Source organism: Lepidochelys olivacea (assembly GCF_965140295.1).
Source record: "Lepidochelys olivacea isolate rLepOli2 genome assembly, chromosome: 1".
Lineage (NCBI taxonomy): Eukaryota > Metazoa > Chordata > Testudines > Cheloniidae > Lepidochelys > Lepidochelys olivacea.
The window spans coordinates 218,368,989-218,393,732 of NC_140411.1; the positions used below are offsets into that span (position 1 = coordinate 218,368,989).

The window sequence follows — 24,744 nt, forward strand, 5'->3', positions numbered from 1 at the left end:
TCAATACTGGTTGAATTAAACCTATGAATGGTTTATGCAGGATTGTGTCCTACGCCATGGGGAGGGTTACCACAGCTCCTCCAAGAACTAAAAACGGTGGGAGGTGATTAAGGCAAATCACTGCGAGAGAGTTGCCGCTCCCTAAAGTGTTTTGCATAGACTGGTTCAGGCTGCGTTTTCCAGAGACTAGAGACAAAGAAGGGCCTTTTGGTATAAGAGAATGAGCTTGAAATGAGCTTGGACCTTCTTAGCTTGGACCTTCTTTCCAGTCCAGCAAACAGGGCCTTCTGTCCACGGGGAAGGGTTGGAAAGACTGTTGCCTCTTAGTGCCCCATAAGGCTGATGAGTGACCTCTGGTGAGCTGTTAGCATGTCTATAGGAACCTTGATTGTTTCTGAGTTTTCTCAGTGTGACAGGAGGCCAGACACCAAACCAAACAAGCCAGTGATGAAAGGCAAGCATGGTCCAGAGGATAAGGCACTGGACTGGGACTCTGCAGACCTGTGTTGTATTCCAAGCTTTGCCACCGACCTGCTGTGTGACCTTGGACAAGTCTCTTCCCCTCAGTCAGTTTCTGTTTGCCCTCCCACCCTGTGCCTGTCTTGTCTGTTCAGATGGTAAGCTTTTTGGGGTAGGGATTGTCTCTTACTATAAGTTTGTGCAGGGCCTAGCACAATGCCCCCCACTGACTGGGGCCTTCTAGGCACTACTACTATAGTACAAATAAATAAAATAATAATTAAGAGCAGGGGTTTAGGTTTATTAGGAGCTAGGGGAAACTTCTGGGAAAGGGGGAGCCTATACAGGAAGGATGGGCTCCACTAAACGAAAATGGAACCAGATTGCTGGCATTTAAAAGTAAAAAGGTTGTTGAGCAGTTTTTAAACTAAGGGCTGGGGGGAAAGCCGACAGGTGCGGAGGAGCACATGGTTCGGACAGAGACATCCCTTAGGGGAGGATCTATTAATGGAGATTCTCTGTCCTAGTAAGGAGGAGAGGATGGAAGGTGATAAAATACGGGTAGGATCTGATGAGAAACAGTCAAATGAAAAAAAGACCCATTCAATTACATCGTGTAATGGCAGACAGCTACAAAGTGACAAGTTTTTAAAGTGCTTATATACAAATGCTAGAAGTCTAAATAGTAAGATAAGTGAACTAGAGTGCCTCATATTAAATGAGGAGATTGATATAATAGGCATCACAGAAACTTGTTGGAATACTCAATGGGACACAGTAATACCAAGGTACAAAATATATCAGAAGGACAGAACAAGTCATGCTGGTAGGGGAGTGGCACTATATATGAAAGAAAACATAGAATCAAATGAAAAATCTTAAATGAACCAAACAGTACCATAGAAGCTCTATGGATAGTAATTCCATGCTCTAATAAGAAGAATATAACAGTAGGGATATATTACCGATCACCTGACCAGGATGGTGATAGTGACTGTGAAATGCTCAGGGAGATTAGAGAGGCTATAAAAATAAAAAACTCAATAATAATGGGGGATTTCAACTAGAAACCGTAGAACGGGATGCAGAGATAAAGTTTCTTGGCACCTTAAATGACTGCTTCTTGGAGCAGCTAGTCCTGGAATCCACAATAGGAGAGGCAATTCTTCATTTAGTCCTAATTGGAGCACCAGATCTGGTCCAAGAAGTGATTATAGCTGGACCGCTTGGTAATAGTGACCATAATATAATTAAATTTAACATCCCTGTGGCGGGGAAAACACCACAGTGGCCCAACACCTTAGCATTTAATTTCAGAAAGGGGAACTACACAAAAATGAAGTTAGTTAATCAGAAATTAAAAGGTACAGTGCCAAAAGTGAAATCCCTGCAAGCTGCATGGAAACTTTTTAAAGACACCATAATATAGGCTCAACTTAAATGTATACCCCAAATTAAAAAATAACATAGTAAGAGAACAAAAAAGTGCCACCGTGGCTAAACAAAGTAAAAGAAGCAGTGAGAGGCAAAAAGGCATCCTTTAAAAAGTGGAAATTAAATCCTAGTAAGGAAAATAGAACTGAGCATAAACTCTGGCAAATGAAGTATAAAAATATAATTAGGAAGGCCAAAAAAGAATTTGAAGAACAACAAAGACTCAAAGTAATAATTCTTTTAAGTACATCAGAAGCAGGAAGCCTGCTAAACAACCAGTGGGGCCACTAGATGATTGAGATGCTAAAGGAGAACTCAAGGACGATAAGGCCATTGCAGAGAAACTAAACTAATTCTTTGCATCGGTCTTCACGGCTGAGGATGTGAGGGAGATTCCCAAACCTGAGCCATTCTTTTTAGGTGACAAATCTAAGGAACTTTCCCAGATTGAGCTCTCATTAGAGGAGGTTTTGGAACAAATTAATAAACTAAACAGTAATAAGTCACCGGGACCAGAGAGTATTCACCCAAGAGATTCTGAAGGAACTCAAATGTGAAATTACAGAGCTACTAACTGTAGTTTGTAACCTATCATTTAAATCAGCTTCTCTACCAAATGACTGGAAGATAGCTAATGTGACACCAATTTTTAAAAAGGGCTCCCGAAGTGATCCCAGCGCTTACAGGCTGGAGAGCCTGCCTTCAGTACTGGGCAAACTGGTTGAAACATATAGTAAAGACAGGGCCGGCTCCAGGCACCAGCGAAGGAAGCAGGTGCCTGGGGCGGCCAATAGTAAGGGGCGGCACTCCGTCCGTCATCGGGGTGGCACGTCCGGTTCTTCGGCGGCAATTCGGCGACAAGCCCTGCAGTCCCTCTCTTCCTCTTCGGCGGCAGCTCAACCAGGCTTGGTTTTTTGGTTTTTTTCCCTTCGCCGCATGGGGCAGCAAAAAAGTTGGAGCCGGCCCTGAGTAAAGAACAAAATTGTCAGACACATAGATGAACATAATTTGTTGGGGAAGAGTCAACATGGTTTTTGTAAAGGGAAATCATGCATTGCCAGTCTCCTCGAATTCTTTGAGGGGGTCAACAAGCATGTAGACAAGGGGGATCCAAGGGAAATAGCGTACTTAGATTTTCAGAAAGCCTTTGACAGTGTCCCTCACGAAAGGCTCTTAAAGTAAGCTATCATGGGATAAGAGGGAAGGTGCTCTCATGGATCGGTAACTAGTCAAAAGGTAGAAAACAAAGAGTTGGAATAAATGGTCAGTTTTCAGAATGAAGAGAGGTAAATAGTGGTTTCCTCCATGGGCCTGCACTGGGCCGAGTCCTATTCAACATATTCATAATTGATCTGGAAAAAGGGGTAAACAGTGTGGTGGCAAAATTTGCAGATGATACGAAACTACTCAAGATAGTTTTCAGAGTAACAGCCGTGTTAGTCTGTATTCACAAAAAGAAAAGGAGGACTTGTGGCACCTTAGAGACTAACCAATTTATTTGAGCATAAGCTTTCGTGAGCTACAGCTCACTTCATCGGATGCATACTGTGGAAACTGCAGAAGACATTATATACACAGAGACCATGAAACAATACCTCCTCCCACCCCACTGTCCTGCTGGTAATAGATTATCTAAAGTGATCACTCTCTTTACAACGTGTATGATAATCAAGGTGGGCCATTTCCAGCACAAATCCAGGTTCTCTCACCCCCCAACCCCCCTCCAAAAACCCCACACACAAACTCACTCTCCTGCTGGTAATAGCTTATCCAAAGTGACCACTCCCCTTACAATGTGTATGAAAATCAAGGTGGGCCATTTCCAGCACAAATCCAGGTTCTCACCCCCCCCACCCCCATACACACACAAACTCACTCTCCTGCTGGTAATAGCTCATCCAAAGTGACCACTCTCCCTACAAAAAGAAAAGGAGTACTTGTGGCACCTTAGAGACTAACCAATTTATTTGAGCATGAGCTTTCGTGAGCTACAGCTCAGCTCACGAAAGCTCATGCTCAAATAAATTGGTTAGTCTCTAAGGTGCCACAAGTACTCCTTTTCTTTTTGCGAATACAGACTAACATGGCTGTTACTCTGAAATCTCCCTACAATGTGCATGATAATCAAGGTGGGCCATTTCCAGCACAAATCCAGGTTTTCTCACCCCTCCCCCCCCCCCCCCCCCACAAACTCACTCTCCTTACAATGTGTATGATTATCAAGGTGGGCCATTTCCAGCATAAATCCAAGTTTAACCAGAACGTCTGGGGGGGGGGGGGGTAGGAAAAAACAAGAGGAAATAGGCTACCTTGCATAATGACTTAGCCACTCCCAGTCTCTATTTAAGCCTAAATTAATAGTATCCAATTTGTAAATGAATTCCAATTCAGCAGTTTCTCGCTGGAGTCTGGATTTGAAGTTTTTTTGTTTTAAGATAGCGACCTTCATGTCTGTAATTGCGTGACCAGAGAGATTGAAGTGTTCTCCGACTGGTTTATGAATGTTATAATTCTTGACATCTGATTTGTGTCCATTTATTCTTTTACGTAGAGACTGTCCAGTTTGACCAATGTACATGGCAGAGGGGCATTGCTGACACATGATGGCATATATCACATTGGTAGATGTGCAGGTGAACGAGCCTCTGATAGTGTGGCTGATGTTATTAGGCCCTGTGATGGTGTCCCCTGAATAGATATGTGGGCACAGTTAGCAAGGGGCTTTGTTGCAAGGATAGGTTCCTGGGTTAGTGGTTCTGTTGTGTGGTATGTGGTTGTTGGTGAGTATTTGCTTCAGGTTACCAGCAGGAGAGTGAGTTTGTGTGTGGGGTTTTTGGAGGGGGGGTGGGGGGTGAGAAAACCTGGATTTGTGCTGGAAATGGCCCACCTTGATTATCATACACATTGTAAGGAGAGTGATCACTTTAGATAAGCTATTACCAGCAGGAGAGTGGGATGGGAGGTTCATGGTCTCTGTGTATATAATGTCTTCTGCAGTTTCCACAGTATGCATCCGATGAAGTGAGCTGTAGCTCACGAAAGCTTATGCTCAAATAAATTGGTTAGTCTCTAAGGTGCCACAAGTACTCCTTTTCTTCAAGATAGTTAAGTCCCAGGCAGACTGCGAAGAGCTACAAAAGAATCTCTCAGAACTGGGTGACTGGGTAACAAAATGGCAGATGAAATTCAATGTTGATATATGTAAAGTAATGTATATTGGAAAGCATAGTCCCAACTATACATATAAAATGATGGGGTCTAAATTAGCTGTTACCATTCAAGAAAGAGATTTTGGTGTCATTGTGGATAGTTCTCTGAAAACATCCACTCAACGTGCAGCAGCAGTCACAAAAGCAAACAATGTTGGGACTCATTAGGAAAGGGATAGATAATAAGACAGAAAATATCACGTTGCCTCTATATAAATCCATGGTACGCCCACATCTTGACTACTGTGTGTAGATGTGGTTGTCCCATCTGAAAAAAGATATACTGGAGTTGAAAAAGGTTCAGAAAAGGGCAACAAAAATTATTAGGGATATTGAACGGCTGCCATATGAGGAGATATTAAGAAGACTGGGAATTTTCAGCTTGGAAAAGAGATGACTAAGGGGGGATATGACAGAGGTCTATAAACTCATGACTGGTGAGGAGAAAGTAAATCAGAAAGTGTTATTTATTCCTTCTCATAACACAAGAACTAGGGGTCACCAAATGAAATTAATAGGCAGCAGGTTTAAACAAACAAAAGGAAGTATTTTTTTCATACAACACACAGTAAACTGGTGGAACTCCTTGCCAGAGGATGTTGTGAAGGCCAAGACTATAACATGATTCAATAAATAACTAGCTAAGTTCATGGAGGATAGGTCCATCAGTTGCTATTAGCCAAGATGGGCAGGGATGGTGTCCCTAGCCTCTATTTGCCAGAAGCTGGAAATGGGCGACAGGGGATGGATCATTTGATGATTATCTGTTCTGTTCATTCCCTCTGGGGCACCTAGCACTGATCACTGTCAGAAGACAGGATACTGGGCTAGTTAGACCTTTGATCTGACCCAGTATGGCCGTTCTTATGAAAGCTAATCACAGGTAGGGCCTTTCTCTCTGATAGAAACTATGCAGTGGCGATACCAGCTCAACTCTTCTACCCCTCCTCAGAGACAGTCTGCATCCAGGTCAGCAGAGGTCAAGGGGTCCCAGTCCAGGTGACTGTAACTCTACAAACCAAAACGGGAATCAGACACTGATCACACGCTCTGTCTACCAGCCCAGCTTCTTTGACTGCACCAGCTTCCAAGTGAGCAACAGAGAGACCATGTACTGGAGCTGCAAACACAGTAACATGGGGTTGGGAGAACACCTACTAAGTTCTCCTATTGCTGAAGCAGGTAGGCAAGGACTGTGTATGCAGATACCTCAGCCTTCCCCATGCACTCCTGCTTTTCAAGTACTGAGCCTCCCAGCTCCTCTTGACAGCTGTACAAATGCACATCAGTCCTGCACTGCAGTCCCCTGCTATTACAGTCCTGAGCTCCCAACCCACCACTGCCAACACCCCTTGATCCTGCTCTGAAGCACTGTAGTGGTGTAGTTTGTCCCTCCCCCCAGGTCGGAGGGAGACCACACCGCCTCACGAGGTCGCTGGGATCACTGCCTTGTATAAGGGAAATTAGAACACCAGGTGTTAGTATCCCACCCCAACAATCCTAATGGGGTGAAATCCCAAACAGTCTATAGACTCTGGCCCTCAGGCAGGGCAGAGTTAAGGAGCAGTCTAGGGGCTCAGGCCCTCAGGCAGGGAAGAGCACCACATAGTCCGGCATCATAGCTTTGGTGGACAGCAGATCAAGGCAGGCCTTTGGCCTTTTGTGGGGAGGCTGCCACCCCAAGGGTGGGGTTGGCAGCAGCAGCGTAGGGGGACCTGGGCCCCCCCTGACTCCACCAGGTCCCAGCCCAGGGCCCAAACAGTGGAGGCGTGTTCTACCACTGGGTCAGCGGGGAATTTAGCCACAACGTGCTAACTTGGATTCAGACAGCAATGCAGCCAGACTAGAGTTGGCTGTCCCTGGGCTACTTCCTACTACCCCAGCATTTGGTACTCAGCTCCGTGGATGTCCTCTGCCTCCTCGGGGTAGGTAGGCAACAGCAGTCCCAGCAGCTCACCTGGGAACGCAGGCTCCTCTGGGGCAGGGTGTCCCTTGGCTCAGCAATGAGGTCAGCAGCGAGCAGGATGCATCTGTCTCCCTCACTGTCTCAGCCCCAACTGAGACGGAGGCTTCACCTTTTATACTGTCTGTTCTCCCAGCCCACTTCCAGTAGGAGGGGCGAGTCTGGTCTGGCTCCAGCCACAAGGGGCAGCCCCTCCAACTCTGGGTCAGAGGGATGCTACCTACAAGCACTTCCTTATTTTTCTTCTCTTCTTAATAAAAGACTTTGTAAATGTAAGCGGGGGAATAGTCCCGCTCTTGTGGGGAACTTTCCTGGTTTCTGCACTACCTCGGTGAAGTGGACTAGCGAAAGGATCTGAGTCCTCGCTCCCACTTCCTTTACCCAGTGGCCTCCCTGCCCTTGAGGACTCCCCTTCCACTCTCCTGTCTGGCAGAGTCCTCGTAACCCCAACAAGGCTGGGCCCAGGATTCCTGGGGGGCTCAACCCCCAACCCTGCTGCAGTCACCTAGGACAGGGGCTAGGGTGTCCCCACTCCGGGGTACTCTCTCTGCACTGGGCACTTCTCTGACCCACTGACCATTACACACAAGTTAAAGCAAATGCAAGTTATTTAATCAACAATTAATTTTAAAAAGAATAAGGGAAAATGGGAAAGGTGAAAGGAAACGCATCAACCCGCTCTGTGGCAGGGAACATCACAAACAGTGTCTCTGGAATGTCAGGACAGTTCAGTCTGTTCCTTTTAAGTCCCAGGCCTTCTTCTCAGGCCCTGGCTGTGCTGCAGGGATGCTGTGGGTTGGACACTTGCTCTGGTGGTGGCCACACGCTCTCAGGCTCTAAGTGGTAGGACCCTTCTTCCCAGTGTCGCTCCCGCCCTGTCAGGGTTATGATCCAAGCATGGCCTGCAGAGCCTCTTGGCTGAGGCGTCTCCCTGTGCTGGGCCTGCTGCCCAGGGTCCCCCTCACTCTCCCCAGCTGCTCACTGCACCCAGCTCCGGACTGCTCCAGCCCCAGCAGCACCACTCGGTCTCTGCACTGCTGCTGCCTCCAGCTCCCTGGGCTGCTTCTTTGGCCCCTCTGCCTCTGGTTGCTGCAGCTCTGCTCCCAGGACAGGTCTGCTCTGCAGGCTGCTTCTGTGACTCTGCTCCCAGCACTGACCTGCTTCGTGGGCTGCTTTTCTGGCTCCGGTTGCTGCAGCTCTGCTCCCAGGACAGGTCTGCTCTGCACGCTGCTTCTGTGACTCTGCTCCCAGCACTGACCTGCTTCGTGGGCTGCTTTTCTGGCTCCGGTTGCTGCAGCTCTGCTCCCAGGACAGGTCTGCTCTGTCTGGGCTGTGCCTCTGGCTTTGGGGCTGCAGCTCTGCTCCCAGGACAGGGGCTGCTCTCTCTGGCCTGCTTTTCTGGTCCCTCTGGGTCTGGCACAGTTCCATTCCCCAGCTCAGCTCAGGCCCCTGCTTTCTCCTTAGCTTGGCCCAACTCTGTCTGACCCAGGCAAATCCAGCTCACAGGGAGGATGGGACCTCCCTGGCCTCCTGACTCCCTGATTAGCCTGCCCGCCCTGTCATTCAGGCTGACCTGGAGCATTGGCCTCTCCCCATTGTTCCTGGGGGCTGTCAGTCTCAGGGTCCTGATTCCCCATCGACCCTTCCCCCTTTTTAGTACTGGGAGCTAGCAACTAAAACACCCCCACTGAATGTTAGTGTTGCCGGCACCCAGTGCCGACAGGCTAAACAACAGCTGGAGTTGGTTCGCTGCCCCGTGTGCTACACCCAATAATTACAACAGGGTGGAGAAGCAGAAAAGTTTATTTGCAGCTGCAAAAAGGTACAGGGAGAATAAAATCTCAAATCCTGCACACAGAGCAGCAAGTTACACAGGCTTTTATACATTTTTTTTTTAGCATACTTATTTAATTGCAAGCTGCCCTAAGTATCCATATAGCCAGCCAATCCAGTTCCCAGCTAGTGCCCTTGTGCTCTGTATTATTTCTTAAACCATACATAAAGCTGCTTTATTCAGCATTGTTCTTCCATATCTGCCCTGTTTGGCCTTGCTTAGTTTCAGGCAGTCTGACTCTGCAACATATTGTTGCAGATCCTCAGCATAACTGCTGCGAGTGCCTCCAGGCGGGGGGCCAAGGACACTTGGGCCAAGTATGCAGAGCTGCTGCGAGTGCCTCCAGGCGGGAGGGGGGGCCAAGGACACTTGGGCCTAGTGCAAGGGGGCTTCATCGACACTCGTGGTCTTCCATCCCCTCGAGTTACCTAGTGGCCATGCCCCAGTGTCCCCAACAACTCCCTTTTTTGAGATGAAGTGAGCTGTAGCTCACGAAAGCTTATGCTCAAATAAATTGGTTAGTCTCTAAGGTGCCACAAGTACTCCTTTTCTTTTTGCGAATACAGACTAACACGGCTGTTACTCTGAAACTTAACAAACTTGGCTCTGAGTTTTTTTACTTGGGCTATTTATTTTTTTATAATAGGACTTTGCATAAGCACTTTGTGATAGCCCGGAAGAGAATGACTTATTAACTTTTGCAAAAGGGCCCTGACACATGATACTGCAGAGCATAATACCAGTAATACAAGCAATACAGGAAAAAGAAGTTTTAATAACAGGCTAAATAAACCACCAAGCCAAAACGACAAACTCCAGCCTGAAAACAAGGTTTGCAACCAATCGCTCTCTGGGGCAGTATAGGCAACCTGTGCTTCGGCTTGGGCATGGGCCTTAGCCTGTACCACTTTTTTATAGATTTTATAACTGCTATTATTTATATATATACAATATTGGGGCCCGACGAGGGCACAAACCCCTCCTTGGGATGCCAAGAGATAGTCCAAAGCCAGCCTGTTTTGGAGGGAAAACATCCTGAGCTGCTGTACCTTTTTATTTAATGTTTTTATTGCTGATTTTAAATTACTAACCGAGTTTTTTAACTTTAAGGCAATTTTTTTAAGTATCATTTGCAGCCTTACATGCATGCCATGGCTGGCCCGGTAAACAGTGGCGCTATTCCCAGTACAGAGCACCCTACAAGCTTCTCGGTTGTGAGGGAATTTTTTATATTGCCCTCCAATGCTGTAGTCAGTTGCCACAGAGTGTTTTTTTGTGACTCAACAGAGGTGTCTTGGGCATTTCTAATCTTTCCTTTGGGCAGTGTGGCAGTTATTGACAGATGAGGAACTCCATGAGCTATATAACAGCTACCTGTCCAGTTGGCTGGCAGCACCTTGTAAGCCTTTTGGCCACATACAAAATAGTGAACCTGTAGGGCCCAGTAAGGACTGTTTCTTAAGGGGATTCCTGGGATATTTAAGGCTGCTTTTTTAAACAGTTCATATGCCTCTAAGGGGGCATTTTATTTTCCTGATTGGGTACAAGTGGGGGCGTTTCTAATTGTGCCATTTAAATTACACTCACCATAGGGACCACTAGAAACCCAACATTGGCTTGCTACATTGGAGATATTAACTGGACGCCAAGTTATATTTTCAAACCCTTTTTTTGTGGTAGGAGTATTTGCAAGACTTTCCCTAAAAGGGGAGGAACCATTACACCCATGCTGTTGGCCTCCCCTTTTGGTCTTTATTTAATATTTATTAGCCTATTGTGTAATAACACAGGAGCTTTTTCCCACAGGACGCCCATAGTGATTAGATTGGTTTCGGGTAAAACATAATACTCCCTCAGTGAGTACTGCAACTGAATACTCCTGGTCCTGATAGGTGGCTTGCTGTAAAGAGGTCTTATTTCAGAACGGCGAGTCTTTTTTTTTTTTTTTTTTTGCTTTTTGGTGGCGGCTAATTCTGCTAGGGTCAGGGGCAGCATGTCAAGGGGCATTCCCGTTTTGGGGGACAGTGGAGTAGGAGCACATACCCAGCAATCAGTCTGGTTTGTTAAAGTAGCAACATGGTGCGCAAGCGAAACAAAGGAGTTATGCTCCCGATATGCACAGTTTGGAAATACCAATACAGAGAACAACAATGTTACCCAATTAATTATTACCAGAGTTTTTTTAACCCAGGGTCTTTAGTACCTGGGTGGGTTCATTTTAGCGTAAAGGTGCCCACTATTTGTGTTTTTTAAATAGTAGCTTTAGCCCAAGATCGTCACTAGATGAGGAGTCAGCAGCTTGGACGGTCCACTGTTCTGCTGACGAGGGGGCAGGTACTGCCTTCAGACAAGAGTGATGGATTCAGTTCTTGTGTTCCTTGATTTTTGCCGCTGTATGGGAGATTAGCAGGACGGTATAGGGTCCTTTCCACTTTTTTTTTGGAGAGGCTTGTTTTTCCAGGTATGAACAAGCACAGAGTCACCGGGCTGTAAGGAGTGGACGGGAGAGTCCAAGGGAAGAGGCTGGGAATCCTTGGCATACCTGTGAAGAGACAAGAGAACAGCAGACAGGGAACACATATACTGTGATAAAAAAACATTACACAACTTTTATTCCCCTGACAGAACTGGGGTGCCATTCATAGGCCATGCCCTTTCAAACATAATTTTAAAGGGACTAAGCCCTAATCTACCCTTAGGGAGAACGTGGATACGGAGTAGGACGAGGGGCAAAGCATCAGGCCATCACAGTGAGACTTCTTGGCACATTTTTGAGAGATGCTGTTTAAGGGTCTGATTGGTACGCTTCTCTACCCCACTGGCTTGTGGTCTCCAGGGTGTATGGAGTTTCCAGGGGATCTGTAAGGCATGTGAGATGCTTTGAATGATTTTTGACGTAAAATGTGTCCCGTTGTCAGATTCCATCCACAGGGGGAGTCCAAAGTGAGGAATGATCTCCTTAACAAACTTGAGGGCCACTGTTCTGGCAGTGCAATTACGGTATGGGAAGGCTTCTGGCCATCCGCTGAACCGATCCACTATGACAAGAAGATATTTGAACCCTTGGGTCCGAGGAAACTCAGTAAAGTCTATTTGCCACACTTGTCCGGGGCCTGGAGTGGGTTCTAGGGCAGCTGGTGGCATAGGATGTCCCGGTTGGGGGTTATTCTTTTGGCAGACTAAGCAGTCCGCTTGTACCTGGGCAGCCAGGGGTCAGAGTCCGGAAGTGATAAAGTATTTTCCCATTAGCTGGATAAGTGCTTCCCTGCCAGCATGAGTGGTTTGATGTAGTTTCTGCAGCACTGGCCGGATCAGGCCCTTTGGTAAGAGGACCTTCCCTTCCGGGGAATGGAGCCATCCCTCCTTTTCCCGGAGACTGAGTTTGTCAGTTAGCTGTTTCTCCTCCCCAGAGTATTGAGGGGTTGGAAGCTCCCCTACTGATGGGATAAGGGCATGCATATGGGCGTTCTCAGTCTGAGGGGATGGCAGGGTGGCAGCATGCTTAGCCTCTCTATCTGTCCGGGCGTTACCTTTGGCCACATTTTGATCCTCCCTTTGATGGGCTTTACAGTGAACCACCGCCACTCCCAAGGGAAGTTGTATGGCATCTAGGAGCCAGAGGATTTGGGGCCCGTACTTGACTGGGGAGCCTTGGGCTGTCAGCATTCCCCTTTGCTTCCATAGGCCAGCATGAGCATGCAGCGCACCAAAACCATACTTTGAATTAGTAAAAATGTTGACCCGCTTTCCTTTTGGCAGTTCAAGTGCACGGGTCAGGGCTATTAGTTCGGCAAGCTGGGCAGAGGTCCCAGCAGGCAAACCTTCAGCTTCCACAGTGTCATGGAGGGTCACAACAGCATAACCCGCCCTCCTTTGCCCATCTATTACAGTACTGCTACCATCAGTGTACCACCCATAATCTGCATTTGGGAGGGGTACATCCTTTAAATCCGGACGGCTGGAGTACTGGGCATCTATGATTTTTAAACATTCATGTTTTTGTTCCTCTGTTTCTGGCAAGAGAGTGGCTGGGTTAAGGGAGGGGCAAGGCTGTAAGGTGACTTCAGAGTTCTTTAACAGCTTAGCCTGGTACCGAGCAATCCGAGCCTGGGTGAGCCAAAGCCCTCCCTTTGCATCCAATAAGGCTCGGACCATATGGGGAGTATAGATTTGCATAACCCCTCCCAATGTTAGCTTCTCGGCTTCCTCAAGCACTAGGGCAGTAGCTGCGACCGCCTGTAAACATGCCGGCCAACCCTTTGCAACCTGATCCAGTTGCTTAGAAAAATAAGCCACTGGACGTCTCCATGCGCCTAACAGCTGTGTAAGCACTCCTAGGGCCACCCCCTTCATTCATGTACATACAACTGAAACAGCGTAGAGAGATCCGGCAGGCCCAGAGCCGGGGCTTCCATTAATTTTTTTTTAGGATTTTAAATGCCCTGTCAGCCTCTGGGGTCCAATAGAAGGGGTCATGATCTGCTCCTTTTACACAGTCGTACAGGGGTTTAGCCCACAGTTCAAACTCTGGGATCCATATCCTGCAAAAGCCTGCCATACCCAGAAATGCCCTGAGCCGCTTACAATTACTTGGGGTGGGAACTTGACAGATAGCTTTCTTTTTTTTTTTTTTTGCTTGAACGCTGATGCTCCCCTTGCCTTAGCTGTAACCTGATCCCTCTCCACCTCAGACAACAGGGTTCTCAGGAGGATATTACAGTCGTCTCAATCCGGCTTGTGACTACTGAGGCACCCCTCAGAGACTGAAATAAACCGGCTTGGGTTCGTTGAGAATTCCCCAGCCTGTGTTTTAAAAGCTACTAAGTCTATTGGATTGAATGGCACATGGGTGTAAACTTGCATAGTGGTAGCCTGACGTCCATCTGTCTCTGGGCAAGCCACAACAGTCTTGGTAATCAAAGGATGGAGTCCCACCGAGGGGGCAATCTCTGTAACCCGAGGCATCCTACCCTTATAAGGTGGGGGCCGAAGGGGACACAAGCTCTGCCATTACAGAGGGGGTGGGGGTCTGGGGACTAACAGCTACTACCGAACCAGTCAGAGTCAAATTACAACTCTGCAGAATTACAGCTCTATTCTATTTTTTAAAGCTATAAATGCTTGTGCATACAAATGTTAATTCCATTTACCCATTTACTGACAAAACAAAACTAATTGGAGGATCATGTTGTAATTAATTGACCCTCCCTGTGGCCACCATTCCTGGTCCTCTACTTGATATTGAGGCCAGTCAACTGTACAGAATTGTTTTAATTGGCTCTTAGTTATCGAATTCGCACCAAATACCTTCCAGTTTGCTAGAATGCATTCTAGGGGCGTACACTGTGCCCTAACCCCCAAGCTCTGTCCCTGTCCCATACCTACAGGTAACTCTGGGCGTCCCCAGGTTCCAACAGAGCATACAATCCGGATTTCAAAAGGTTCCTACCTTATCCAAGGGACCGGTTCTTCACCGTCGTCCACAACTGCTTCTCCACTATATGAGTGCGTTGCACCGTTGTGCCCTCCGGGGTCGATCAAATTGCGTCTCCTCCGAGGCCCCGATGAACTCACCGGCGCGCCCTGGGCATCGGTTCTCGCCGCAATCCTTGACCTCCAGGAGGGGTCCGGGCAAGGCTAAATTGCAGCCTTGTGGCCCACCCAGAGACGCCAAAGCTGTTGCTGGCACCCAGTGCCGAGAGGCTAAACAACAGCAGGGGTTGGTTCGCTACCCGGTGTGCTACACCCAATAATTACAACGGGGTGGAGAAGCAGAAAAGTTTATTTGCAGCTGCAAAAAGGTACAGGGAGAATAAAATCTCAAATCCTGCACACAGAGCAGGAATTTACACAGGCTTTTATACATTTTTTTTTTTTAGCATACTTATTTAATTGCAAGCTGCCCTAAGTATCCATATAGCCAGCCAATCCAGTTCCCAGCTAGTGCCCTTGTGCTCTGTATTATTTCTTAAATCATACATAAAGCTGCTGTATTCAGCATTGTTCTTCCATATCTGCCCTGTTTGGCCTTGCTTAGTTTCAGGCAGTCTGACTCTGCAACATATTGTTGCAGATCCTCAGCATAACTGCTGCGAGTGCCTCCAGGCGGGGGGCCAAGGACACTTGGGCCTAGTACGCAGAGCTGCTGCGAGTGCCTCCAGGTGGGAGGGAGGGCCAAGGACACTTGGGCCTAATGCGAGGGGGCTTCATCGACACTCGTGGTCTTCCATCCCCTCGAGTTACCTAGTGGCCATGCCCCAGTGTCCCCAACATTAGTAAGGGGGCAACAGTCCCCTTACATAAAGAGTGTTGAGCTCCAGGATGAGACCAGCTGGAGCAAAAAAAGTCCTCCTCCTCATTATTATGTTTATTACCGAAACCCCTAGAGTTCTGCCCATTAGCTATGATTGGTTTGTGACTCTGTCTGCAGGTCCCTTCTCCTGTGGGTAGTTCAGAGGAAGTGACCTTTGTTGAGGTCACAGGCTTCGGGGCTGGCTCAGAGTTTCAGGAGAGACAGAATGTCCTGATCAAGCCTGTGGTGAAGAGGACCTTTGTACAGACGGACAAACCTGGACAGATAGGTAAGGACAGGTGTGGCCAGGGGCCTGGGAAAGAAAGCAGGAAATTCACCCTACCATCATGGCATATCCACCATCTCCCTGGACATGCAGCTAAGATGGGCCTGGGTCACAGGCCAGGCTGATGTGCTGTCAGCACAGGCCACAACAGAGATGTCTCTCTCAGGTCCTCCAATGCCATATCTGCTCTGAGGATATTTGGGAACTCCCTCTGCTCCCCACCCCCACTGTTGCTGTAGCACGTGTTCAGCTCCATCAGTGCTAGCAATGATAAGAGTGCTAGTGTGGACAGGGCTTGGGTGTCTCTACTGATGTGTCAGGACAGATGACATGGTGATAGCAATGTAAGTGGTCTGTCTATACTCGAGCTGCATAATTGCTAGCACTGGCAGAGCTGCACCAGGGCTTGAGCCACAGCGCAAGGTTTCCCTAAGGCCCTCAGTGGAGGCAAGATCCAAATGACTCTCTGCAACAAAGAATTATGGCATTGCAACCCCCACCGTCGCAGCTCTCAGCACACCTCTAACCCATTCCGCAGTCCCACCCGCAACTGCTGTCAATGGGGCAAAGTCGGTCACCCCAATATTGGGATTGCCTTTGCTCTGAGCAAGCTAACTGTTGTGTTACTCTGCAGCATTGCAGTGCCAGCATGAACAGCAAGTGGTGGCCTAGCAGATGCAATTAGTCCTGCCAGAGCAGCTTGGACAGCTCAGAGCACTGGCTCTGTCACCTGTCAGGTTACCTGCATGCACGCCGGAGAGTAGGTGAGGTGGGCCTTGGCTCTGCCACTCCCTCTTCGATAAGCCAGGCATGCATCTTGATGTTCAGGATCCTTCTTTATTAGTCATTAATAACGATTATTAATAATTTGCTTGATGAAATTTCACCCAATCCCTCTTTTTTTCCTTTGATTTGCAGTCAAGGCGTGAATTGTAACCTTGGATCAGAACTTTATTGCCAGCAATGAATCGGCAAGACTGGGAGGAAAGAACCTTTAGAAGCATGAAACTGACCAGAGGCCAGGTCCAGGACCCCCCAGGGGTTAGTGTTCTGCACTGCCAGGAGAGCTCAGTAGCTCCAGTCCCTTGCTCATAGTTCAGTGATTCCAACCTCTCATCAGGCATGCCCAGCTCAGCCATGAAGCTGAGTCGCTCAGAACCAGAAAGAATTCAAGGGAGACTTCTGGGTGTTCAGTAGATCTGAAAATTTGGGGATGGGAATTTATTTCAGAAGCATCTAATCAATTGCTTTGTTGTTTCCTTTCCATAGCACCACCTGGTGGAGCTGCAGGTAAGCTATGTTATTCTGAAAGATTTTAATGATCACATTTTACCTTGAGGAAACAGGTGTTTTGGTGAGGAGGGAAGGAAGGAGCTACATAGGGACAGCCACTTATGCCAAGATGCACAGTGACAGCCCCTGATTTCTTTCAGTTCCTCCCCTTGTCACCCACAACTTTGCAGGGAGGGTCTGGTATCCATTGAGGCATCTCTTCTTGATCTCTGTCATTCAGGCATCTCTTCATGAACCATGTCAATGACTGGTGAGTCTCACTGCACGGCAGCCAATTGGTTGGCAAGCATTTCAAGAGTACCATGTACATTTTATCCTGGAGTATGTTGTGAAGTGGGGAATCATGAACCCCTCCCGCACTTGAGTTTCCTTAAGAAAATGGTGAACTTTATTTAACACAGAAACAGTGAAAGAGTTTGAGAGATTAATACTTCAATAAGACAAACAATAGAAGCTCCCTTTAGCAGCTCTCAGCTCTTCTCCTTATATTATCTTTCTTTTTCAGAGTATGGACAAAGTATGGGGCCTGACCACTTGAGCTAAAGGAGAATCGCTGTTAGCAACAAAAGGCTCATGATACCAATTTAGAGTAGTTCTAACTCCAGCCAGTTGAGGGTCGTAGAGTGTGTGCATTTTGCATATTACACCCATATCAGCACCCACTAGACAGTTTATTATGCTACAGAAACAGTTTCTTCTGAAACCTGTTCGAACATTTTAGAGCAATTTCTACAGACGTGGAGTTGTAACTAACTTTGCCCTTTCAGTAAGCATGGGAATCTGGAACACAGCTGCTTCCAGTTTAGTCCATGTGCTTCCAAACCAGAACCTGGTAGCCCCTTAGTTGCTGGACTACGTTATTGCACGGAGCATGTAATACAGAGAACAATGGTGTAATAAACTGGCTCTATGTATGTGTGTGGGAGTGAGCTGGAGAGAGAGAATCCTACCTTCTGTTGGATGGAACAAGAACTCATTTGTGTCATAGGCCCTGCACTGCTAGCAGCTAATGGAGATTTTCCTTTAGCTCATATTGGAGCAGGAGAATATGATTTCTATCCCTGATGCTTCTGTGAAGTTCCAAGGGCTCTGGTGTACATCATAATGATGACTGTTGTTGGCAATAACCATCCCTTATTCCCATCTCTGCAGGACCCCAAAGGGAATCGCATTGGTCAGTGGTTGAACGTGACCCCATATTGAGGCATTGTGGATCTATCCTTCCCATTGGCTGCAGAAGCACCTTTAGGAGAATACACCATCAATATGCCTGGCCTCAAGAACACCTTCAATGTAGAGGAATATGGTAAGGGCCATTGTGGCAGGTATTTGAAGGGAGTAGGGAATGAGTGTGTTTCTTACAGACTCCTCCACCCTCAGAGGGCTGGTACCCAATGTCTGACTAGTGGCATCTCAGTGAACATGTAGGACATGAGCTAAGCATGTGGGATTGTGTCTCCCACTAGTGACTGGACCAGATAGAGCATGTGGACAAGGGGGATCCAGTGGAGATAGTGTATTTCAGAAAGCCTTTGACAATGTCCCTCAGAAAAGGCCCTTAAGCAAAGTAAGCTGTCATGGGATAAGAGGGAAGGTCCTCTCACAGATAGGAAACATAGGGTAGGAATAAATGGTCAGTTTTCAGAATGGAGTGAGGCAAATAGTGGTGTCCCCCAGGGGTCTATACTGGGCCCAGTCCTATTTGACATATTCATAAATGATCTGGAAAAGGGGGTAAACAGTGTGGTGGCAAAATTTGCAGATGATACAAAACTGCTCAAGATAGTGTGACAGGGCAAGGCCAGATGGCTATAGAAAAGTAGTGGGAGATAGATATATTAGCTCTAGGCTAAACAAATCCCTGGTACCAGGTTAAGTGAAATGGAAGCTGCTCCAGGTCAATTAAGACACCTGGGGCCAATTAAGAACTTTCCAGAAGCCAGGGAGAAGGCTAGGTTGATTGGGACACCTGAAACCAATCGGGGCTGGCTGAAACTAGTTAAAAGCCTCCCAGCCAGTCAGGTGGGTGTGCATGTCAGGAGCTGTGGAAGGAAGTTGTGGTGTTGGAGAGACTGAGGAGTACACACCATATCAGGCACAAGGAAGGAGGCCCTGAGATGAGGGTGAAGTGGAGCTTCAGGAAGTGAGGGCTGCTGTGGGGGAAGTAGCCCAGGGAATTGTACATGTAATGTTTCTAAAAGGTCAGCTATCATAGCTGATACAATTAGGGTCCCTGGGCTGGAGCCCGGAGTAGAGGGTGGGCCCGGGCTCCTTCCCCCACCCACCTTTGCCCCTGATTAATCCCAGAGACTGGGAGACAACAGAGACTGTGCAAAGAAGGTTAACTTCTCCTCACCTCCCTCGCTGGCTTATGATGAAAATGGCTCAGTAGACTGTGACCCTTGTCTCTAGGGAAAAAAGGGTTATGTGGAGGGTCACAGTGAACCTCTGAGGCTAGCAAAATCCGCCAGGAAATGCGGGACCCATGGAGGCAAGGACAGAGCTTTGTCACAATAGTTAAGTCCCAGGCAGACTGCAAAGAGCTATAAAAGGATCTCTCAAAACTGGGTGACTGGGCAACAAAATGGCACATGAAATTTAGTGTTGATAAATGCAAAGTAATGCACATTGGAAAACATAATCCCAACTATACGTATAAAATGATGGGGTGTAAATTAGCCGTTATCACTCAAGAAAGAGATCTTGGAGTTGTTGTGGATAGTTCTCTGAAAACATCCACTCAATATGCAGCGGCAGTCAAGAAAGCGAACAGAATGTTGGGAATCATTAAGAAAGGAATAGATAATAAGACAGAAAATATCACGTTGCCTCTATATAAATCCATAGTTCGCCCACATCTTGAATACTGTGAGAAGATGTGATCGCCCCATCTCAAAAAAGATATATTGGAAAAGGTTCAGAAAAGGGCAACAAAAATGATTAGGGTAATGGAGCATCTGCCATATTAGGAGAGATTAATAAGACTGGGACTTTTCAGCTAGGAAAAAAGATGACAAAGGGGGGGATATGATAGAGGTCTATAAAATCATGACTGGTGTGGAAGTAAAGTAAATAAGGAAGTGTTATTTACTCCTTCTCATAACACAGAACTAGGGGTCCCCCAATGACATTAATAGGCAGCAGGTTTAGAACAAACGAAAGGAAGTATTTTTTCACACAATGCACAGTCAACTGGTGGAACTCCTTGCCAGAGGATGTTGTGAAGGCCAAGAATATAACAGGGTTAAAAAAAGAACTAGATACATTCATGGAGGATAGGCCCATCAATGGCTATTAGCCAGGATGGGCAGGGATAGTGTCACTAGCCTCTGTTTGCCAGAAGCTGGGAATGGGTGACGGGATGGATCACTTGATGATTACCTGTTCTGTTCATTCCCTCTGGGGCACCTGGCATTGGCCACTGTTGGAAGACAGGATACTGGGCTAGATGGACCTTTGGTCTGACCCAGTATGGCCATTTTTATGTTCTTATAAGAGTGTGTTAGTTTCAAAAAATGAAAGTGTCTTTGCAATAACTCAAGTGGTTGGGGCTAGGGCTTGGGCTTTTGGTATTCAAGCCCCTGGATTCAATCACAGCTGGTGAGCCATTCTGGGATTGTTGCACTCGTGGCTGGTTCATTAGGGCACTCTCCTGTCTCCCAGATGAACAGGGATTGCTGCCTCGCTACGGTGGTGGACACTGAAGTCTATAACCTGACTCTTCAGAACAGTTACCAGTTCAGTCTAGATGCTGTGGCTTCCCTGGAAGAAAGTGGAACAGGTACGAGAAGGATTCCAGACTCGGAGGAAGGGCTCTGATTCTCCACTGATGGTCTCTTCACCTAATGTTTTTCCTTGCCCTGCATATTCTCCCACAAGGCTCCCCAGGGAACCAAGCTTGTTCCCATTAAAGCCAATGGGAGTTTTGCCATTGACTCCCTGGTGAGTCAGACTGGATCAAAGCCTGCAAATCGAGAGAATGTTTCTGCTTGGACAGAGGTGTTGGTTCTTTTACTTTGGGTGCATTAGAAATGTGCAGGAAGCTAGGTCACGCCTGGCTGGATTCTTTTGTTCTTTACTGTAATCTGGGAAAGGTCATTCGGCATGGGAGAGGGAGGGAATGGGTCAGGAGACCCATGATATTTTCAGCAGTCCCACAAACTCCGCAGGCATTGGCTGTGCGTTATTTGGGAGCTTGCATTTTATCTGTCCCTCCCTCCCCTCCCCCAACACAAACAATGCAGGATTGTTCCATACCAGCTGTTCTCCGGGGCTTTGTGTGCTAGTTCTACATGTCCCTAGCAATGGGGTGTCCACCCCTTCCCTTGGGGAGGCTCTTTCTCCACCTCATAGACTCCCTCACTGATCGAAAATGTTTCCTGATTATCCAGCCTAGAATCTTCCCCATTTGCTCAATTTCATCACATTCCATCTAACTCCCCTGCTTTGAGCCCCACTGATGAACTCCCCGTCCTCCTCGAGGCTTACACCCTACAGATCCATGTCACTATCCCAGCTCTACATAGAGCAGGCTCTAGCTCTGCTGCCTTGTGAAAATGGCTCTCAGGTGTGAACGGAGAAGCCCACAGACCATCTCATAAACCATGAGACCATGTGCATCTAATCTGACTGCCTTCTCTCAGTCACACGATGCACACCCCCACATTCTCTGTTCTCAGGGTTGGAGTTCAATGCCACTCAGAGCTGCAGGGTAACTTCATCCATCACTACGCTCCAGGTTTTGGATAATAACATCTACTACCTGCCAGGAGTGCCATACCATGGGAGGGTAAGTGAGCTGGGAAGATATTAGGAAAGAAGGGGAAAGTCCAACCTCAGGGGCTAAGGGAATGCAGTTGTCGTGAGGCCCTTAAAGGGGGTGACCTTGCTCTGAGCTGCCACAGCCACCTTGTGTGTAGCTTCTCTCTTTATATCTTACTCTGTCCCTCTGTGAGGATGTTAAGGCTGGTCACACTGTTCAGAACTGGTGGGGGTGGGTTAGGGGATTTGTTCATGGAGTAGCACGTGGGGTTGTCAGCCTGGCAGGGGATATGGGGGGAGAGGGAGAGAGCAGTTGTTGGGAAGGGTTATGGGGCTTGTTGCAGGGTGATTCATTAGCTGGGAGGGGATGGCTGGTCAAATCTATGCATTTATATGTCCTGCCTCCTTTCTCTCTTCTTGCAGCTGAAGCTCAGCAGTGCCACTGGGATGCCCTTGAAGAACACAGAGGTTTTTTTCACTGTATACCACAGGAGCAAAATGCAGACTGAGACCTACCTCACGGATGACACAGGGGTGGCCTCTTTCACCTTGGACACTTCACCGTGGAAGGACAGCGGCAAGGTCTCACCACAGGTGAAGCCCGACTTTTGAAGAATAATGTTTTGCATTTATATTGGGCTGTGCAAGCATTAACCAGTGATCCACACAGTGAGGCAGGCCAGTGTCATTAGCCCCTTTATACAGAGGAGGAAACTGCAGGGCAGAGCGGTGAAGTGACTTGCTGGAGGCTACAGAGGCAGTCCATGGCAGAGCCAGCATTAGCACTGAGTAATTCCTGGTCTCTAGTTCCATGTGTAGTGCCGTAGGCCAAGCCGTCTCTAAATGGGACGGCATCACTAAAACTAGGGTTTGGGGTAATGTGTCATGGGGGGAGGGGAAGACACCACACCTCTCTCCTGCAAGTCAGTGATTTGGGGGCATCCAGGTGGTGACTTCTCCTGGGCTGGCATGGAAGGGCTCTGTGGGTTTGGCCAGCTGGCGAGATTAGAGGGAGCCGGACTATCTTGCATGGGAAGGGGAGACAGGGTAGCTGATGACAGAACAATGAGTAATGGTCTCAAGTTGAAGTGGGGGAGGTCTAGGTTGGATATTAGGAAAAACGTTTTCACTCGGAGGGTGGTGAAACACTGGAATGCGTTACCTAGGGAGGTGGTGGAATCTCCATCCTTAGATATTTTTAAGGTCAGGCTTGATAAAGCCCTGGCTGGGACAATTTAGTTGGGGATTGGTCCTGCTTTGAGCAGGGGGTGGGACTAGATGACCTCCTCAGGGCCCTTCCAAGCCTGGGATTCTATGGTTCTATGATTCTAAGTGTGTGAAATGATGAACGGGGTAGAGGAGGCCCATGGGGGGGTACAGCCTATGCTGTCCTTGTAACAGCAGAACAAGGAGGCCCTTGGGACGTAAGAAGCAGAAGGTGTAGAACACAGCAGAGACCATGCTTTTCTTGGAATGTCTGGTCAGACTGGGGAACCTGCTGCTGCAGAGTAGACTTGAGGTAAAGAGCTCCGAAGCTATCCGTGAAGGAGAGGGAAGGTGGCCCTGTGGGTATAGTTCTGTTTCAGGGTTCAGGAGACGGGTGCAGTTCCTGACTCTGCTGCAGACTCCTTCTGTGGCTTTGGGGAAGGCACTAAGGCATCTAAATACTTTCAAGGTTCTGAGCCTAAGTATCTTCAAGGCATCTGGTCCTTAACCACTCTGTGCCTTGCTTCCCCATCTGTAAAAAGTGGTAATAATACTTCCTTTCTCCAATCTTTTGGCTGTTTCGATGGTAGGCTCTCAAAGGCGGGGACTGTCTCTTATTCTCTGCGTGCTCAGTGCCCAGCACAATGGGGCCCTGATCTTGGTTTGGGGCCCTGCTAGGTGCTACTGTAATACAAATATTTATAGTCTCCAGCAGGTAAGAACATTGGAAGAGCTGCCACTAGGACAAAGGCTACCAGGGCTGTCACTCATAATAACATAAGAGCAGCCATACTGGGTCAGACCAAAGGTCCTCCAAGCCCAGTATCTTGTCCTCTGACAGTGGCCAATGGCAGCTGCCCCGAAGGGAATGAACAGACAGGTTATCATCAAGTGATCCATGCCCTGCCACCCAATCAAAGCTTCTGGCAAACAGAGGCTAGGGACACCCTTCCTGCCCATCCTGGCTAATAGCCATTGGTGGACCTATCTTCCATGAATCTATCTAGCTCCCTTTTGAACCCCGTTATAGTACTGGCCTTCACAACACCCTCTGGCAAGGAGTTCCAGAGGTTGACATGCCATTGCGTGAAAAATTACTTTCTTGTGTTTGTTTTAAACCTGCTACCTCCTCCCTGTTAAGGAAGGTAAGGTATTACCTACACTCCTCATGCTTTAGTTTGTAAAGTGATCCCCAGCTGATTCTGCTGGAGTGATGAGGTCAGTGTTTGTCCAGGTGAAAGAGCATTGCACAGAGACATGCATTATGGGTGGCTTATACCTTCCCCATAAGCATCTAGCCTTGGCCTCTATACACAAGACAGGAGTAGAAGGACAAGAGGTCTTATCTAGTAACTCAGGAGACAGGATACCAGAGTCCAGAGGTCTGATCTGTTCCAGTGAGAGGAGGGACACAGCCATGGTGCAACCCATTGTGGCAGTAGGCTAGATACCAGCCAGATGTGGATCAGCTCATGTCTTGTTGAACAGTGTTGTGTGGGAAATGCCAGCTCTATGTAGAAGGGCGGCGATAGACCCACAGCTCTCCATCCAGCCTTGTCAGGTGGACATCTAGCCCCGATACTTGAGACAGTGCAGAGTCCACCCTGTGGACAGCATCAGGCCAGGCTGGGCAAGAACTGGGAGGGACCTTCAAAGCACACCGCTGCCCTTTCTCTGTCCCAGGCGAAGTCCACGCTGGAGATCCAAGGTACAGCTTTACGAAGGTGGTCCCATCTTATGGCATGGCCTTCCACTCACTGAGGCCCTTCTATTCATCCACCAATAGCGCAGTGAAGATCCACCCTGCACAGGGCATGCCGCCTTATGGGGGCATGCAGCAGATCACCGGTCACTATCCTGTCCTGGCAAAGGAGCTGGAAGAGGGGGCTGCCCTGGTGAAGTTCTACCACCTGGTGAGCACACAGAGTGGCAGTGAGCACAGGGGGCGACACATCCCTCCCCTGGGGATTTCCCAGCTACTGCCTCAGCGAAACATGGAGATGTGAA

General features: G+C 47.9%; 1 pseudogene across 1 annotated transcript in view; it reads left to right on the forward strand.

Annotated features, from left to right (window-relative positions):
• The first annotated feature begins 999 nt into the window (after positions 1 to 999).
• The window catches only part of LOC311520911 (alpha-2-macroglobulin-like protein 1), a 51,033-nt pseudogene continuing 27,288 nt past the window's right edge, over positions 1,000 to 24,744 (forward strand). Inside the window, exons 1-10 of the transcript XR_014714734.1 lie at positions 1,000 to 1,020; positions 5,976 to 6,466; positions 15,330 to 15,480; positions 16,396 to 16,448; positions 16,747 to 16,767; positions 17,923 to 18,076; positions 20,414 to 20,551; positions 21,450 to 21,559; positions 21,955 to 22,125; positions 24,421 to 24,650. The product of XR_014714734.1 is annotated as an alpha-2-macroglobulin-like protein 1 (transcript). The remainder of the gene's footprint in view (positions 1,021 to 5,975; positions 6,467 to 15,329; positions 15,481 to 16,395; positions 16,449 to 16,746; positions 16,768 to 17,922; positions 18,077 to 20,413; positions 20,552 to 21,449; positions 21,560 to 21,954; positions 22,126 to 24,420; positions 24,651 to 24,744) is intronic.